This window comes from Hemicordylus capensis, chromosome 1 (assembly GCF_027244095.1).
Source record: "Hemicordylus capensis ecotype Gifberg chromosome 1, rHemCap1.1.pri, whole genome shotgun sequence".
In the NCBI taxonomy this organism is placed as follows: domain Eukaryota; kingdom Metazoa; phylum Chordata; class Lepidosauria; order Squamata; family Cordylidae; genus Hemicordylus; species Hemicordylus capensis.
In genome coordinates, this window is record NC_069657.1 from 99,415,366 (window position 1) to 99,432,511 (window position 17,146).

Below are 17,146 nucleotides of genomic sequence, written 5' to 3' on the forward strand. Positions count from 1 at the left end.
ATAGAATAGGCACTCTGCTGGCACCAATTTAACGGGAGAAATACCCACACTGTTGCCTGTCACCCATGTGGTTCGGTTATTTAAATGTTGTGAGAGAGGCTCTCATGAAAAAAAACTGTTCTCATACAGTTCAGGTAGCATCTAAAGGCTCCTTAACCATAGCTAGATTTTCAAAGTAAGTATTAGGAGTGTACTTGGTTTCATTTTAATCCAGTCTGGTGCAGTGGCAGCTGCCGGGAGGCACCGGTGGCAGAAGGCACCTTTAAGTCTAAATTAATATGTGCTTATCTCCCATACCACCACACCTGAAAGCTCTTACCAGCAGCGATGTGCTGCCCAGCACCCGCTGTGGCAGAAGATTGGCTCTAATTGATAACTTGTTGTTATTATCACTGTATATTAATCACCTTTTAAATTTTGCAGCAGGGATTTGTGTTCTATATTTCTCTCTCTTTGTAAATCACTTTGGATTATCTTCTTAAGAAAACTAGGATATACATTTGGAAAATAAATGTAAATGCCATACTAATATGAGTATGAAACAGCTGAGGCAGAAAGGGGAGGTGATGGTTTGCATGTTCGATCCTGACCAGGGGCTCAAGGTTGACTCAGCCTTCCATCCTTCCGAGGTCGGTAAAATGAGTACCCAGAATGTTGGGGGGCAATATGCTAAATCATTGTAAACCGCTTAGAGAGCTTCGTTTATAGAGCGGTATATAAATGTAAGTGCTATTGCTATTGCTATGTTACATTACGTTACTTTATGTTATGTTTGTGTTGCTTGTGTTCATGTATGTTCATGTATAGAACTGGGTATAAACTGTTATTGTATGTCTGTGCAGGAGGTTGATTGATAGCTGCAGTAGTAAGACCCCTGCAGAAGGGACAAGGAAGCCCTGCTTGGAATACAGGAGGGGCCAGACAGAGAGAGGTGGCAGTTAAATATCTGTCAGTTGGAGGACAGTTGGTCAGTCAGTACAGAAGGGAGGAGGTGAGCCAGGGGCTTGGAGAGAGAAGGGCGATTTCTCTGGTGAAGAGAGAAGTGGGGCTTGGCTGGAGGCAGGGTTGAATCGGTCCTCCCCTGGAAAGCCAAGGCCTGTTCAGGGGAAGAGCCAATAGTCTTCAGCAGAAATTCTGCAACTATGAAACCTCCTGAACCCCAGAAGGAAGAAAGACTGTTAACATCTCTGTAAATTTTGAAAATACTTTGAAAACACTGCGGCCATGTACCTCTGGTAAACATCACGCTTAAGGAACTTTTGTTCAAACAATAAAATCCTGTTACTTGGTTTTATCAAGTACATTTTATTTCCTCTCTCACAACAGCTGAAGAGAGACTCCCACACGCCTACACAAACAAGAGCGGGGAGAAGTGAGAGGTTGTCTCCGATCCTACCTAACTGGATCTGAGTGGTGGCAGCAAAGGTACCATGAAGAAGGGAGAACCCGTACAGGGGAAGAAGTAACTTAACTATTAAGACCACATCCTGTATTCACCATCGCTAACATGGGTTAAAATTCCCACTCTATCCCTTGGAAAAATTCAGCTCTTGACCTCGCTTTGGTCATCTTGACTGCAAATAAGAAAGGATGCTCATAGTACAGTAATGAGTAATGAATCTGCATCAGATGATAATTAGCTATCATGCAGCCCTATTCTGGAGTCTGATGGCTAGATCAAATTGCCTTTCCTAGTAATAATCCTATCATTAAGAATCTTTGAACAATTGTGCTATAACTGTGTTCCCCACGGGAATATACCACGGATATCTGGAGGCATAATGAACTGAACATTTTGATTCAGGATTCCAGTTGTGTTCTGCTCTGGGTGTTCAGTAAACTTGGGTCTGGGGGGAAAAATGAAGGTTGCTAATTTAGGGTAACCACTCCAGCATCTTTTTGAGGAACTTAGCAGCTGTAATCATACTGCAAGCATGAGTCATGGGTTCAGGTCCTTAATGTATAATAGGATTTCCCAAGCCATATTGACTTTGTGATTCAAGTCAATATGTTTGACTTACTGAATTACAAAATATTTCCTAAGATTAAAGATACAAGTTTTCTTAATCTATTAACTATCAAAAATGGTCACTTCTGGTTTGCCAATCACTCCATCTGTTACCAGCAGGTTGTATCTGTCGTTTTAGGACAGATTATTAATTATTAACTGATCTTTTTAAAAATTCTGAGTGTTTAAGAGGCTGCCTTTTACAAATGATAAATTTCTTCCATCATTGATTTCATGGGCATATTTTAGCAAAGTAATATGAAAGCATACTGCATGAGGCTGTTTGGGATTATTTCTCCCAGCTACATGCAAAACAAATAAAACAAGCCCCTAGAATGTACACTACAATGCAGTACAATACAAATATTTTGAAGAATTGGTTGGTTGGTCGGTGCAAAATAAAGTCGTACTTCCTGATGACCTACAGACACCAAATTTTGCATACACAACCCTGTCACTGAAATTTGCTGTATTCACTACTTTCTACACTGGAATATGCTCAGTTAAAATTTACATTTTTAAAAATTATATTTTTAGAAGAAACTCTGAATATTATACTTCACAGTTCCTACACATATCAAATTTTGCATGAACAACCCTGCAAACATGGGGAAATTTAAAGAAGTGGCACAAGAGGTGTATGAAGCTCCATCCAGTCTCACCTCTTGCGCCACTTTCTTTAAACCTCTTTTGCACAAGAGCACAGTTCCAAAAATTCCTGTGATTTCCTTATTTTTATACCACCTTTCATAAGGCATCTCAAGGCAGTTTACAAAAGTTAAAATACAATACAATTTCATAAAAATTACATTTAAAACCTTAAACTCAGTTAAACAGTAAAAACCATAAAAATCACACACAAAAAACAAAAACCCACCAACCATAAAAAAGATAAGCAGGAGGAAAGCAGAGAAAACATTAGCAGGTTTCTGCTAAAATTTAGCACAGCTACACAATCTTCTTGCACTAGGTTTGTTTGCTTTGCAAGTACTTTATCTTATTTATTTATTCATTCACTTTTCACACAAAAGCATGTTATTTATTTATTTATTTGACATATTTGTATACTGCCCACACTTACATCTCTTGGTGGTTTGCAATAAAACAATAAAAACAAAATACAATAAAAAGGTTAAAAAAATTACAATAGTTTAAAAATTAAAACAATGTTAAAAGCTATTAAAACAGTATCTAATTAAAAGCATGGGTAAACAGATAGAGAGTCTCTTATTTCAACAGGGAGCACATTCTAAAGCCTTGGGGCAACATGGAGAAGGCAGGGCCAGAGCCACCATTGGGCGAATGGATTCAAAGAACCTAGGCTGCCCCCAATCAGGGGCCACGAGTGCGGCCTCAGACATGCCCCCACATCTGATGTCAGACATGGGGGGGGGGTGTTATTTTGGTCCCAAATGGGGCTGCGCAGCCCTTTTTGGAGCCAAAATTCACCCGCACTGCATTGGCAGTGCAGCCAGAATGACTCTCCCTGCCTTAAAGGCAGGGAGAGCCGTTCCTGGCTGCGTGGCCTCGTTTGGGAGGGAGACCACTTCCCCCGCATCTGATGTCAGACGCAGGGGGCAGGGCCAGGGGGCTGCAGCGGCGTCCACACATGGGCCGCCACCAGCCTCCCTATGCTGTTGGGAGAAGGCCTGTCCCTGAGTAGCCACCAGACGAGCCATGGCAACTGCAGACGAACCTCTCCTGATGATCTTAATGGGGTTCATGGCAAAGAAGGTATTCTCTTAAATAGTTTGAATCTTAGAAATCTGTCAATTTCTTTTGCTATCTCCCCCTCCTCACAATACAATATTGATCATATTGACTTTACCATATGCATACCTCAATTCTATATTTCCATATTTACTTCTCATGGTTGTTAGAAAGTTTTGCAGTACATGAGGTAAAACTACCATACTGGCCATTCTCTGTTTTTGAAGTGTCAGATACTAATTATACAAGTGCATGCTTTCACTAAGTATTTCCAGGTGTTGTGACTTCTAAATGAGAAGTATTATCCTGCACTGGAACAAGCTGCTAGTTCAGATATTCCTTTTCCTTCCCCTTAATTCACATTCTTTTCCTTCTAGGATTCCAGTCCTCCTTTCCCCATTTTCTTCTATGCCACTTTTGCTTCTGGCACCCACCAGAAAGGTTCCACATGTGTTAGGAACATAGGAACACAGGCAACTGCCATATACTGAGTCAGACCATTGGTCTATCTAGCTCAGTATTGTCTTCACAGACTGGCAGCGGCTTCTCCAAGGTTGCAGATAGGCAACGTACTGTATGCTTTGGTAGTTTGTTGGTTAAATAAAAAAATCTTGTCCTATTAAAAAATAAATAATAATAATAAAAATCTTGTCCTATCTTGGAGATGCCAGGGAGGGAACTTGGAACCTTCTGCTCTTCCCAGAGCGGCTCCATCCCATAAGGGAAATATCTCACAGTACTCACACTTCTAGTCTCCCATTCATATGCAACCAGGGCAGAGCCTGCTTAGCTAATGGGACAAGTCAGGCTTGCTACCACAAGACCAGCTCTCCTCTCCGTTATGCCTACACTATTCAGATCCAGAATCCTAGGTACTGTTGACAGTATTAAACAATGGTATATTTTATTTTATTTTATTATTGTTACATTTATATACCACCTTTTATTAAAAACAATCCCAAGGCAGTTTACAAAAGTTAAAAAACATACAATAAAAATGACAATAAAAATATTAAGCTAAAAATACAAAACAAATCTAATTTAAAATCTATAAAATGCAAACATAAAAACTATATGTGAGTAAAACACAAAGAAGCAGCAATAAAACAATCATGTAAAGTTCTGGATAAAAAGCCAAGATTTAACAAGCTTTCTAAAAACTGTGATGGAGTTAGAGGAGCGAATCGCCACTGGGAGAGCATTCCAAAGTCTGGTGGCAGCAACAGAGAAGGTCCTGTCCCGAGTGCACGACAGTCTAGCCTCCCTCATTGTCAGCACCCAGAGCATAGCCCCCTCAGATGACCTTGTCAAGTGGGCAGCAACCCTTGGGGGCAGGTGGTCCCTCAATTACCCCGGGCCCAAACCGTTAAGGGCTTTAAAGGTGAAAACCAGCACCTTGAATTGGACCCAGAAATGAACTGGCAGACAGTGCAACTCTTTCAAAATGGGTGTGATGTGCTCCCACCGGGCAGCTCCAGATAAAACCCTAGCTGCCGCATTTTGCACTAGCTGCAGTTTCCAGATATTCATCAAGGGCAGCCCCATGTAGAGCGCTTTACAGTAATCCAGCCACGACATGACTAAGGCATGGGTAACCGTGGCCAGATCTGCCTTCTCAAGAAAGGGACACAGCTGGTGCACTAGCTGAAGACATGCAAAGGCGCCCCTGGCCACTGCCTCCACCTGAGCTTCCAAAAGTAGAGCCGGGTCCAGTAGTACCCCCCAAGCTGCGTATTTGCTCCTTCAAAGGGAGTGCAACCCCACCCAGAACCGGTAAAATCTCCTCATCCCGATTGGCTCTCCTACTGACCAACAGTACTTCCATCTTGTCCGGATTCAATTTCAGTTTATTAGTCCACATCCAACCCATCATGGCCTCCAGCCCCTGATTCAGGACATCCACTGCCTCCCTAGGATCAGATGACAAGGAGAGATAGAGCTGAGTGTCATCTGCATATTGCTGACAACTCAGGCCAAGTCCCCAGATGACCTCTCCCAGCGGTTTCATGTAGATGTTAAACAGCATGGGGGACAAGACTGAACCCTGCGGTACCCCACAGGCCAATGGCCACAGGGCCAATCAGTAATCCCCCATCACCAACTTATGGACCCTCCCCCCAAGAAAGGACCAGAACCACTGCAACGCAGTACCTCCAATTCCCATACTCAAAAGGCGGCCCAGAAGGATACCATGGTTGATGGTATCGAACGCCACCAAGAGGTCCAGCAGAACCAACAGGGATGCACTCCCCCTGTCTAGTTCCCGGCATAGGTCATCCACTAGAGCGACCAAGGCAGTCTCAGTCCCATATCTGGGGTGGAAGCTGGATTGAAAAGGGTCCAGATAATCCGTATCATCCAATACCCTCTGCAGCTGGGACGCCACCACACGCTCTATCACCTTGCCCAAAAAGGAAGGTTAGATACAGGTCTATAGTTGTCCAGGTTGGAGGGATCAAGGGAGGGCTTTTTAAATAGTGGTCTTACCACCGCCTCCTTGAGACATAGCAATAGCAATAGCAATAGCAATAGCACTTACATTTATATACCGCTCTATAGCTGAAGCTCTCTAAGTGGTTTACAGTGATTTAGCATATTGCCCCCAACATTCTGGGTACTGGCATCCTGCCCTCCCTTAATGAAGCATTAATGATCACCTCCAACAATCTGCCTGTACCCTCCCTGGCAGCTTTTATTAGCCATGAAGGGCAAGGGTCAAGAGCGCATGATGTCGCTCGCACACTGCACAGGATCTTGTCCACATCCTCAGGCTGCACCAACTGAAAAGAATCCAACACAACAGGACCAGATGGTACCAAAGGCATGTCTGCTGAAACTGCCAAAACTCTGGAGTCCAGGTCAGCATGGATGCGAGCGACTTTATCTGCAAAGTGGCAAGCAAACTGATCACAATGTGCTGTAGATAATTCCTTCCCCATTACCTGGTGGGATGTGTGGAGCAATGTTTTTGCCACACAAAACAGCTCTGTTTGTCTGCACTGAGCGGATGCAATGGAGGCGGAGAAAAAACATTTCTTTGCCGCTCCCACTGCCACGGAGTAGTCTCTAAAATGGGCTCTAGCCTGTGTTCGCTCAGATTCGTCACAACTCTTCCTCCATCGTCGTTCCAGCCATCGCCCGAGTTGCTTCATTGCCCTAAGCTCTGAGGAAAACCAAGGAGCAGATCGGGCTCCACCAAGCCGGAGAGGGTGTTTAGGAGCAACTGTTTCAACAGCCCGGGCCGTCTCTCCATTCCAGAGATCAACCAGGGCCTCGACAGGGTCACCAGCTCTGGACACTGGAAACTCCGCAAGGGCCATCTGAAATCCAAGCGGATCCATAAGCCTCTGGGGGCGGACCATCGTAATTGGTCCACCACCCGTGCAGAGGGCAGACGGAGCAGTCAAACTAAACTTCACCAGATGATCTGTCCATGACAAGGGAGTTGTCTCAATTTCCTCCACCTCCAGATCATTTATTTCCTGGTCAGCAAAATTCAGATCCAAAGTATGTCCTGCCATCTGGGTAGGGCCCAATACCAACTGAGACAGGCCCATGCTTTCCATGGAGGCCATGAAATCCTGACCTGCACCCACTAGGGGGGCCTCAGCGTGGACATTGAAATCCCCTCGGGGCAGCCCTCGGGGACATATTTTTGAGTGACACAGAGAACTTTATAGGGAAGGGAGTCAAAAATTGACACTTCCCAGCTACATTGGTGCATTTAGTTAGGAAGTTCTGTTAGCTCTGTATGCCAGCTACTGTAATTAACTTGTTTATAGTACAAAATAAACTGTGTGTCTGTGTGTGTACATGTGTGTAAGGGGTTACCATTGTTACTGGGATTAAAGAGGTGGGCTAATCTAATGAGAATGAAGCTCATCACGAGGGTTGTCAGTCTGCATGCATTCATAAGCCTGAGATTGCTGAGTGGGATCTGGAAATGTCACAGTGTTGTTAACCCTTTAGAAATGACAGGAAACTCTGGCACTAGGGTTTTTTCCCACCTGTGGGAAAAGGCAGAGCCAAGCAGAAATGGGCACAATGATGGCTCCCAAATAGCCTTTAAAAAACCTGGGAAATCAGGAAAATTGTTGGTAAGCTGGCAAGCCTCTTCATCACCTGAACTGAGGTGGCTAGCCTGGAATAAACTACATTTCAGGAGAAGTATTCAAAAGCTGACTAAGATGGGTTGATGTGTGACAAAAGGAACAATATTTTCAGCCATGCTTTTTGTATTAGAGAAAGACCAGGAAGGAGGCTACACAGCTGCATTTTTCCCTAACCCCTCCCAAATGAACATTGTCATATCCCCTCAAAACCTCCACCAAAGGTTTTTCTAGTTTAGTGCCATTTTGTTCCACAAACACTGTGGGGCTATCCCCATGATCAGCAAAAATCGGCTAGGAGAGCCTAGCCCAATTTTTGCAGATCGTCAGAACCACCGGGCTCAGCTGCTAGCCCAGTGGTTCTGGAGCGGGTAACCCGCTCAATAACCCCTGCCCCCAAACCAGGTTTGCAGAGTGAGTGCTCCGCAAACCTGGTTTTTTGAACCATGAGTAGCCGCGATGCGGCTTCACACCATGCCTACTCACGAGTAAACCCCTGGAGGGGAGGTGAAAAGCCGCTTCCCAGCTCCAGGGGTCTCCCCAGTATGCCCTGCGTGCTTGTGCAGGGCATATTGGGGCTTCTGGAGGCCACATGGCCCCCAAGCTCCCCAGCCCCCGCCAGCTCCATCTTGGAGCCGGCAATCATGTGGGCGGCCGATTTGGCCGCCCAGGTCTCACTCCCTGCTCGTGAGTGGGGAGAGCGGGTTAGCCTGCTCTTCCCGCTCACCTCCCCTAACCGGGTCTCACGGATCATGAGACCCGGTCCTGTGTATTGTGCCACCTCATTTAAGGGAGTAAGGGACATCTCAAGTTGGGATTTCAAGGAAATGCTCCTAAAAATGAATAGTTTCATATAATCATCAATTCTCCCCCAAACCTCTACCACAGTTTTGTGCTAGTTCTGTGCCACAAACTCTGAGTTTTGAGCTGCCTTGTTTAAGGGTGTAATGGATATCTAAAATTGGGGTCCCATGGAAATGCTCTAAAAACCCAAATATCATTATTATATCCCACAAACCCTGAATTTTGTGTCACCTCCTCTTAATGATGTACCAAAAAGAGCAGTGGCCTGTGGCAAAAAAAAAGTGTTTATTTCAAAAGTATGATGTAATAAAATAAATAAATACATGTTTTCCTGCACCAATCCACCACTCTTTTTTGGCTCAGTTAGTGGTTCTGCCCTCCTATTTTTCCTATGCATCCCTTTAAGGATGTAGGTGACATCTGAAGTCAGGGTTCCACATTAAATTCTGGAAAAAAATAAACTTCATTGCATCACCAAAAACATCACCCACAGTTTTGTGTTAGTTCTGTGAGATTTTGTGACAAGAAACCCATGTTGTTCAAACTACTAGGAATGTGCTCAGAACTGGTTTGTCCGGTTCCATTTAGATACATACCAGATCTGACCCAGCCCAATCCAGCTTTGGGCTTGGATGAACCAGGTCCAAACCCGGCCATCGCACCCGGCTGAACCAGTTAGTGGGCTGGTTTGGGGGTGTCCTTGTAAAGGAAAATCCAGCAAGGATTCCCCTTTACAAGTAAAGGGGATTCCCTAACATAAGGCAGGGGGGATGAGTAAAAGTACTTTTAATTTAAAGCCTGCAGTGACTGAGAGTCTCTGGAGGTGGCAGGGGGCGGTGCTGGGCACAGCTGGCCCAGGCTGTCATTCTGGAGGTCAGTGGGGGGTTTGGAGGAGCCCCTGTCACTATCCCCTGCTGCCTCTGTCCAACACCATGGCCTTTAAATTAAAGATACTTTTGTTCAGCCCCCCTACCTTACGTTAGGAAATCCCCCTTTACTTTACTTTACAGGACCCTTTACCTCACCAGATCCCCCTTTACAAGTATACCTGAACTGTTCCGCAAACCAGTTCTTAGATCTGGGGGGGGCAGTGCAGTTTGAACTCAGACCAAACCAGGCTGGTTTGCTGTCAAGCCTGGCCCAGATTGATCTGGCTTGCACATGCCTACAAGCTACTGCTTAAAGAGGGACCTCTTTTTGAGCCCCTGGTGGCGCAGTGGTAAAACTGCCGCCCTGTAACCAGAAGGTTACAAGTTCGATATTGACCAGGGGCTCAAGGTTGACTCACTTCCATCCTTCCGAGGTCGGTAAAATGAGTACCCAGAATGTTGGGGGCAATATGCTAAATTATTGTAAACCGCTTAGAGAGCTCCGGCTATAAAGCGGTATATAAATGTAAGTGCTATTGCTATTGCTATTTTTTGTGTGGAATCTTATTGTTGACTGTTGCTTACAAGGGCGTAGCAAGGTTGTAGTGGGCCCAGAGACAAATCCAACTCTCCACCAGGCCTTGGTGGGTGGCAGGGAAAATGGCTCACCATTGGCCAGGGATGCCAGAGCAAGAACTAGAGAAAGTGAGGCTTCCCACCACAGACCCCTAGGGATTTTAGATCAGGAAGCCTGGAAGGGGAGGAATGACAATGGGAGGAAGGATGGGGTCTTAATAGCTGCAGAACCTACACAGGCCTGTTTAAGAAAGGAAACACCACTGATGAGGGAGGAGGCTTTAGTGCAAGAAGGAAAGTCTTAGGACCCCCAGAGAGGGCTGGAGAACACACACTGGGGCTATTCTCACGATTAACAAAAATCAGGCTAGGAGAGCCTAGCCTGATTTTTGCTAATTGTAAGATTAATCGTGTGGGTGGCCGATCTGGCCGCCCAGGGCTCCCTGCTCGGTCATCTGTGGGGAGAGCGGGCTTAGCCCGCTCTCTCTGCAGTTTTGGAGAAAGCAGGTCTCACAGATTGTGAGACCCGCCTCACTGACTGCTGACTTAACCCCCTTCCTGTAACTCTGAGGCACACAGGGTGAGACAAGGATGACTAGGAGGGTTAAGGAATGAACTGTACATATTGTACACATTTTTCATTTCTGTATGATTTACTATTTTTTGTTTAAAATCTATGTTCTTCAGTGCAGCCATTCAATTCTGAACCTCTACTCTGACACAATGTGCCACCCTGCACAGCAGCAGTGAAGTGCCAAGCTATTTTGCGTCTGAGATTTACAGGCATGCCTTGCCTCTTTGTGACATAAAAGTGATGGATATTATTTCTCCATTAGAAAAATACTTAATTTCAAAACATAAATATTTTATGTATTATAATTTTTTTTAAAAAAGTGTAAAGCGCAATGATGATCTCCAAAGTACTTTCATCTCATTCCAAAGAGGTCCCTACTCAAGATTTTTCTAGCCTCCAGTTGGAATTTGCACCAGACAGGATGGACTCTGATCTCTCAAATCAAATGGCCATTTCACCATGCATAATCACACTCAGGTAAGCCTGCAAGAGTTGCATTATGTTTCTGAATCAGTAGTAGGCACATTTTAGTGAAAGGAGGTGTAAGACCATCTAAGAAGCTGAGTTAGATACACCCCTGTTAATACTAAGATCAGTACACGATACTGGCTGTGCACATTAAGCCTGAAAATCACATACAGTATTTCCATATGCATATTGCACTTTGTAAAAACAGGTGAATTCAGTAATTCAGTTATACTCTGGCTTCTGGTGCACAACTCATGTAATGATTAAGCAATCTGAACAATATTTGCATGTGTCAGTATTGCTATGCACCAAAGAATAACTTAAGACCCAGTAAACAGAGATAGTAAGCAAACATGAATTTATACCACACTGCTAAAATATTTTATTATTTTGCTGTTTTCACTCACCTTGCTTCTGGATGACCTAGCCTGGATAAAGTTTGGGGGGATATGATTATTCCAATTACTTGGGGTAATTGGAAACTCCAACTTGAGATGTTCATTACTCCCTTAAAAGAGGCGGCACAAAACCCAGAGTTCCTAGCAAAAAATGGCACAAAATTAGCACAGGACTCTGGTAGAGGGTTTGGGGAGATATGACAAAGATACGAAAATATTCATTTTTTGGAGCATTTCCTTGGTACCCCAATAAGAGATGTCTATTACACCCTTAAATGAAGCAGCACAAAACTCAGGGTTTGTGACACAAAATGGTACAAAGCTAGCATAAAACTCTGGTAGAGGAGGTTTTGGGGAAGATACAATGATGATATGAAAATACTGCTTTTTAGGAAGATTTCCTTGGAACCCCAATTTATCTGTTACGCCCTTTCATGAGGCGGTACAAAACTTGGGGTCTGTGGCAGAAAAATTGCACAAAACAAGCACAAAATCTTGATAGGGGTTTTGAGGGGATATGAAGATGTTCATTCTGGGGAGGTCAGGAGGAAATGCAGCTAGAATACACTAGTAGTCAAGATGTGAGCTGAGCAACTGTCTGAGTTGTAATGGCAAAAGCTAGATTAGCTGCTTTTACTGGGTTTCAACACTGCTAGGAGATAGAGAGCACGTAATTAAAAATAATCCCAGACAACATCTCTGTGTGTCATGAAACTACTGCTACTACTTTCACAGAATAAAGGTGTACGATGGCTCAGAACTATCTTGGTTCAAGCTTGTTGTTTCTGTATCAATCAATCTTTATTGGTACAGTCACAGACAAGCAAATTGTTCCTGTATGTTTTCTTTTGATCTTTATGAATATAGCCTGCCCAGCTTGGCCAGTGAAATAGATTTGGAAAAACAAATCCATAGGAACGCTGAAACAGAAAATGATTTTGAGGTGAAATAAGCTATATTAGAATACTTTTTTATAACATGACAAGCCTGAATGACTGATATTAAAAAGGGCAGCTCTTTAACAAACAGCTTTGAAGCTATGGTTTCAACATTCCCTCCAGTGTTTGGAATGCAAATATTGCACAAGATTATGGCACTCAGAAAATGAAACTGCCCAGAAACAAAAGTGAAACTTTTCATTATCTGTAGAAATGCAAATATGTCAAAGGAAAGGTAAATTAGATTATTTCATTTCATCAGTGTCACTGAAAACAAGGCAGCAAAAGCAATCAGAAAAGCTTGTGACTGGAAATAGAAGCTGGACACATTAAAACAAAAAGGTGAGCATAAATCAATGATATTATATTATATTATATTATATTATATTATATTATATTATATTATATTATATTATATTATATTATAAGGCAGCTGCTGCTGCCTTTTTGTACATTGTATTATTTTAAATGCTGTATTATGAAAATGTGTGTTTAACAAATTGTTACTAACCAAAAACAAACACACAATCGCTTTAGTTATAAGGGCAATTGTTGGTGACTGACATCCTGATTAAATTACTGATCATAAGTCCCATTGAAATTAGTAGGATAAGTTCATCATTAGTAGCTTTCCCTAATGCTTTCTAATACTAAATTGAGTAATTTGGTCAGGATATCAGACACTGTGATTAATCCATAAGGAGAATCATTTGATTGTCATCTACAGCTGAAAATAAAAAACTCTTTTCATGTGTTCAATGCCTAGAAGCATCCTATGTGATATCTTGAACTACTTATGGAGGCAATCATAGGTAGACTGCAGCAACACAGTCATGCTAGCATTACCACTACTGCTGTCTTGTTCCTTGCAGGGATAAGAAGATGGCAGGTTACTGGAACCCACAGAAAACCAACTTATGAAGTTAGTTGCCATGGTTTTAAGTGATCACATGGCAAATAGTTATCTGTTTCCACCTTGAGCAACCTTTTTTGAAATACTTTTTGTATGTGGGTGCAAGATACATGCACCTTTTTTGAGTACAAATACATACACCTTGTTTCACTTGCATGGAAGCAGCTGAAGCTACACTTGGAGATATTCTCCAACAGAGACATGTCAGTATGAATCAAGTAGATACAGACTGATTCAGGTAGAATCAGGTAGATACAGCTAGCTGCAACGTCCTCCTCTCATACATGGCATCAGCTGGAAAAAAACGTTGTATACAGTTCTAAATGATGAACACATGCTTAGATTACTACTTTTCTCATTAGGCAATTTCAACATCAGAAATATCCATTTATATTCTACCTCTGATGTTGAACTGAGTTTACTCGGGGTACATACAGGAAGTAGTGGTCTAGGATATGTTGGTCCCAATCCATTTAGGTCTTGAAGGTAAGACTCTTAGCTCCAGGCTGACAATCCTCCCCAATCAACAGTACCTCTGCTTGACCTGGATGAAGGTTTGGTTTGCTCACTCGCATCCAGTCCCTCACTGCTCTCAAATGCTGGTTTTTGTTAAGTGTAAGTGAGACAGGAGCTTTATCAGAGAAACCCTTGTAGACACAGATGTTGTCACACCCATCTTTAGCCCCTGGAGACAAGACAATTCATGCTGTCATTCAGACATTATAAGGTACATGGTTTTTATGATATGGAAATTAATCTCTTCTTTCTGACAGAGATTAATTTCCCTATCATAAAAACCCTGTATCTTGTAATGTCTGAATGACAGCACAAGTTGTCCTGTCTCCAGGACGTGGTGTTCAAAGCAGTCCAAACTTGCTCTTTCTCACCATCACTTGTGACAAAGATCCTTCGGGGCAAGCTGAGTTAATACACATGTAATTGTCTGGAATTTAATAAGTAAGAAGAAGGGAATCTAGGATAATCTCTATTCCTCAAATGTTTTCCTACTAGAAAGGCTTGTTCTGCTCTACAAGCAACTTACTGGACTCGATGGTCCTTGGCCCTGATCCAGCAGGGATTTTCTTATGTTTTTATGCATGGCACACTCTAGATGTGTTTGTTCCATACGTTCTGGGAATGCAAACAAGCAGGCTACATATGAGTCTGAATTGATAACTAGTCAAATTCCAATTACAAAACAATGAGGTCATTCATACAATCAAAAACTAGGTTTGGGAGCTGTTTGTACTCTCCCAATTTTCAGATGTGTGGAAGCAAGGTAGGAGGAAAACCGGGGTAGAAGTGATTGCATGGAAGCAAGGTAGGAATAAAAGCTGCCTGGGTTTCCTAATTACCTTGCTTCCACACAATCACTTCTACCTGGTTTTCCTTCTACCTTACTTCTGCACAACTGAAAACTGGAAGCATACACAGCTCCCAAACCTAAGTAGAACACAATTTTCACTGTGTGAATGACCACAGTGTCTTGCAAGGGCAGAGAAAGAAGGTAAATATGAGTGAGATATTGAAGGAGCTTAAGAGAATTCTCATAATGCTTAAATGGATATTTGATAAATGGATATTTAGTCATGGTCCTGCAAATGCCTGTGAATTCTTATTGCTGAACATAATGCTTGTGTTGAGCAGTAGCAGCAGTCAGAGAGGCCTCTAAGGGGTTTGCGGGGAGATGACCAGCCAGTCTGCTCTGGGCGGCCGCAGCGGCCACCCACACAACTGCTGGTTCCATCATGGAGCCGGCTGGGGCTGGAGAGACCCCTGAGCTGGGAGGCTGCTTTTAAGCCTCCCGGCTGGGGGTCTACTCATGAGTAGCCACAGCTACTCACAATTTTAAAAACCGGGTTTGCGGAGCGCTCCCTCCACAAGCCTGGTTTAAGGGGAGGGTTAGTTTGGTGGGTTAACCGCCAGGAAGCCACTGGGCTCACCTATGAGCCTGGTGGCTCCCACGATCAGGCGAAATCTGGCTAGGCTCCCCTAGCCCAATTTCATCTGATCTTGGGAATAGCCCTAGAGTGTTGCCAGAATAACATTTCAATAAAAAGGAGATTTTGGAATGATGACTTTTCTGTGTGATGACATAGAACTGGAGACCATAACTCAATGGAAGAGCTTGTGCTTTGCATGTAGAAGGTCCCAGGTTCGATCCCTAGCATCTGCAGACAGGGCTGAGAAAAACTGCCATTTCAAACTCTGGAGAACTGTTGCCAGTCAGAGTGGACAATACTGTGAAATGGACTAATGTGGTGAATCGGCAGAAGGCAACTTCATTTGTAGACAGTGCTCCTTGGGAGCTCAGGTTTTGGAGTTAGGAGCATTCCAAACATCTGGCTGGAGTATGACAGAAGGGCCTCTCACAAATTCTGTACCTGGGGATTTGGTTTCCTTATGGCCGACACAGAAGTTTGTAACCAGATTTCTGAAGGCTTAATTGTGTGGATGAATCACATTTTTCTTGGTTCCATTGGTTTGCCCAACTCTCATTATGTTCAGCTAAGCTAGTTAGTTCTTGCAGCTTCTAAAGCTTATGACTAGTGATGAATGCAGACCAACAGAGCTCAAAGGATAGGACTGGATTTCGCTTCAGCAATTACTAGCCATGTGTGCATTCCTGCAACAACTTTGGAGAATCATACCTGCAGGGAGTTTTTTCAGCACAAGGCTATAGTTAGTTAAGCACTGTGGCATGTTCTTCAAACATACTCTTGATGAGTGATGCTGCATGTAGCATTATCTAATTAAATAATGGCTAACAACTTTTCCAGTGTGGGTGATATTTCAGCACGCAATCTCCTCCTATTACTGCCAGGCAAAACAATTACATTGTATCTCAAAGGGAGATCTCTCTTATTCTGCACATAATAAAATCAACACACAGGATGCCGTTCTGCAGTAGAGGCCAACTCTGATTCCTGTCTTGGCAGGTATGGTATTCCTATCTTGGCAAGGCTGCACTTCAAGAACTTGCTTGTTGAAGGAGCAAAAGCATTTATTAGCTGAAATGTTCTCTTCTGCAGGCATGTTGCCTGCCTTGAGCTCAGGATTTCAAAGAATTTCATATCACTGCGTAGTGCTGTTGCATCACTGCATCTAGACACAATGTTATCTATTGTGATAGGCATCATTTGCATCAAGTGTCAACCAGCCACAGCCTTGTTGATGTCCTCCCCCACACCCAAATCTCACAACAAACACGGAGCGGTTTTTGTTTGGTTTTACTCTAATGTCTGAGTAGTTAAGCCTCTGCACACACTATGAAAAATAAATAAAATTGTAAACTTTTGCCTGGAAGGGAAACTCAAGGTTCTTAAAAAGGTGATGCTAAGAGCCAATTGTGATGCAATGTTTTCCCTCACAGGACTGCTGTTATTGTTTTTTAATTATTCTGGCAGCGGGATGCACGTGGAAAATGCTTCCTTGAAACTGAAAATCCATGTGAAATTTACTGGGAAACTCCATAAGTTAGAGCCAACAGGAATCTAGTGCCTTTACTCCCAGTTCCTTCCTCAAACATCCACATGGATTTTCAGTTCTGATGTAATGTTTTCCACGTGTATTTCTCCATGGGAATCGAGCCAGGGGTGGGGGTAGAGAATGAAAAGTTCTTCCTGATTTTCATAGTACATTGGTTTGCCTGAATGTGTCATGCAGATGGGGGAGGGGGGAGGTTGAAAGCAATATGTTCCAGGAAACCTATAACCATTAGGCGTACTGATATATGGTTTGAAAATGATGATGGCTTTGCGTAGAATAAAAAATGAGGT

General features: G+C 43.3%; 1 long non-coding RNA gene across 3 annotated transcripts; it reads left to right on the top strand.

The window, feature by feature from the left end:
- The first annotated feature begins 964 nt into the window (after nucleotides 1-964).
- Nucleotides 965-13,968, top strand: LOC128339517 (uncharacterized). 3 transcript variants are annotated; one of them, XR_008313063.1, is made up of 5 exons: nucleotides 965-1,235; nucleotides 1,327-1,425; nucleotides 10,764-11,127; nucleotides 12,717-12,796; nucleotides 13,327-13,968. It is a non-coding gene; the product is annotated as an uncharacterized LOC128339517 (long non-coding RNA). The 3 variants fall into 3 exon arrangements; XR_008313064.1 differs by having other exon boundaries at nucleotides 11,019-11,127; XR_008313065.1 differs by lacking the exon at nucleotides 10,764-11,127.
- Nucleotides 13,969-17,146: the final 3,178 nt, after the last annotated feature.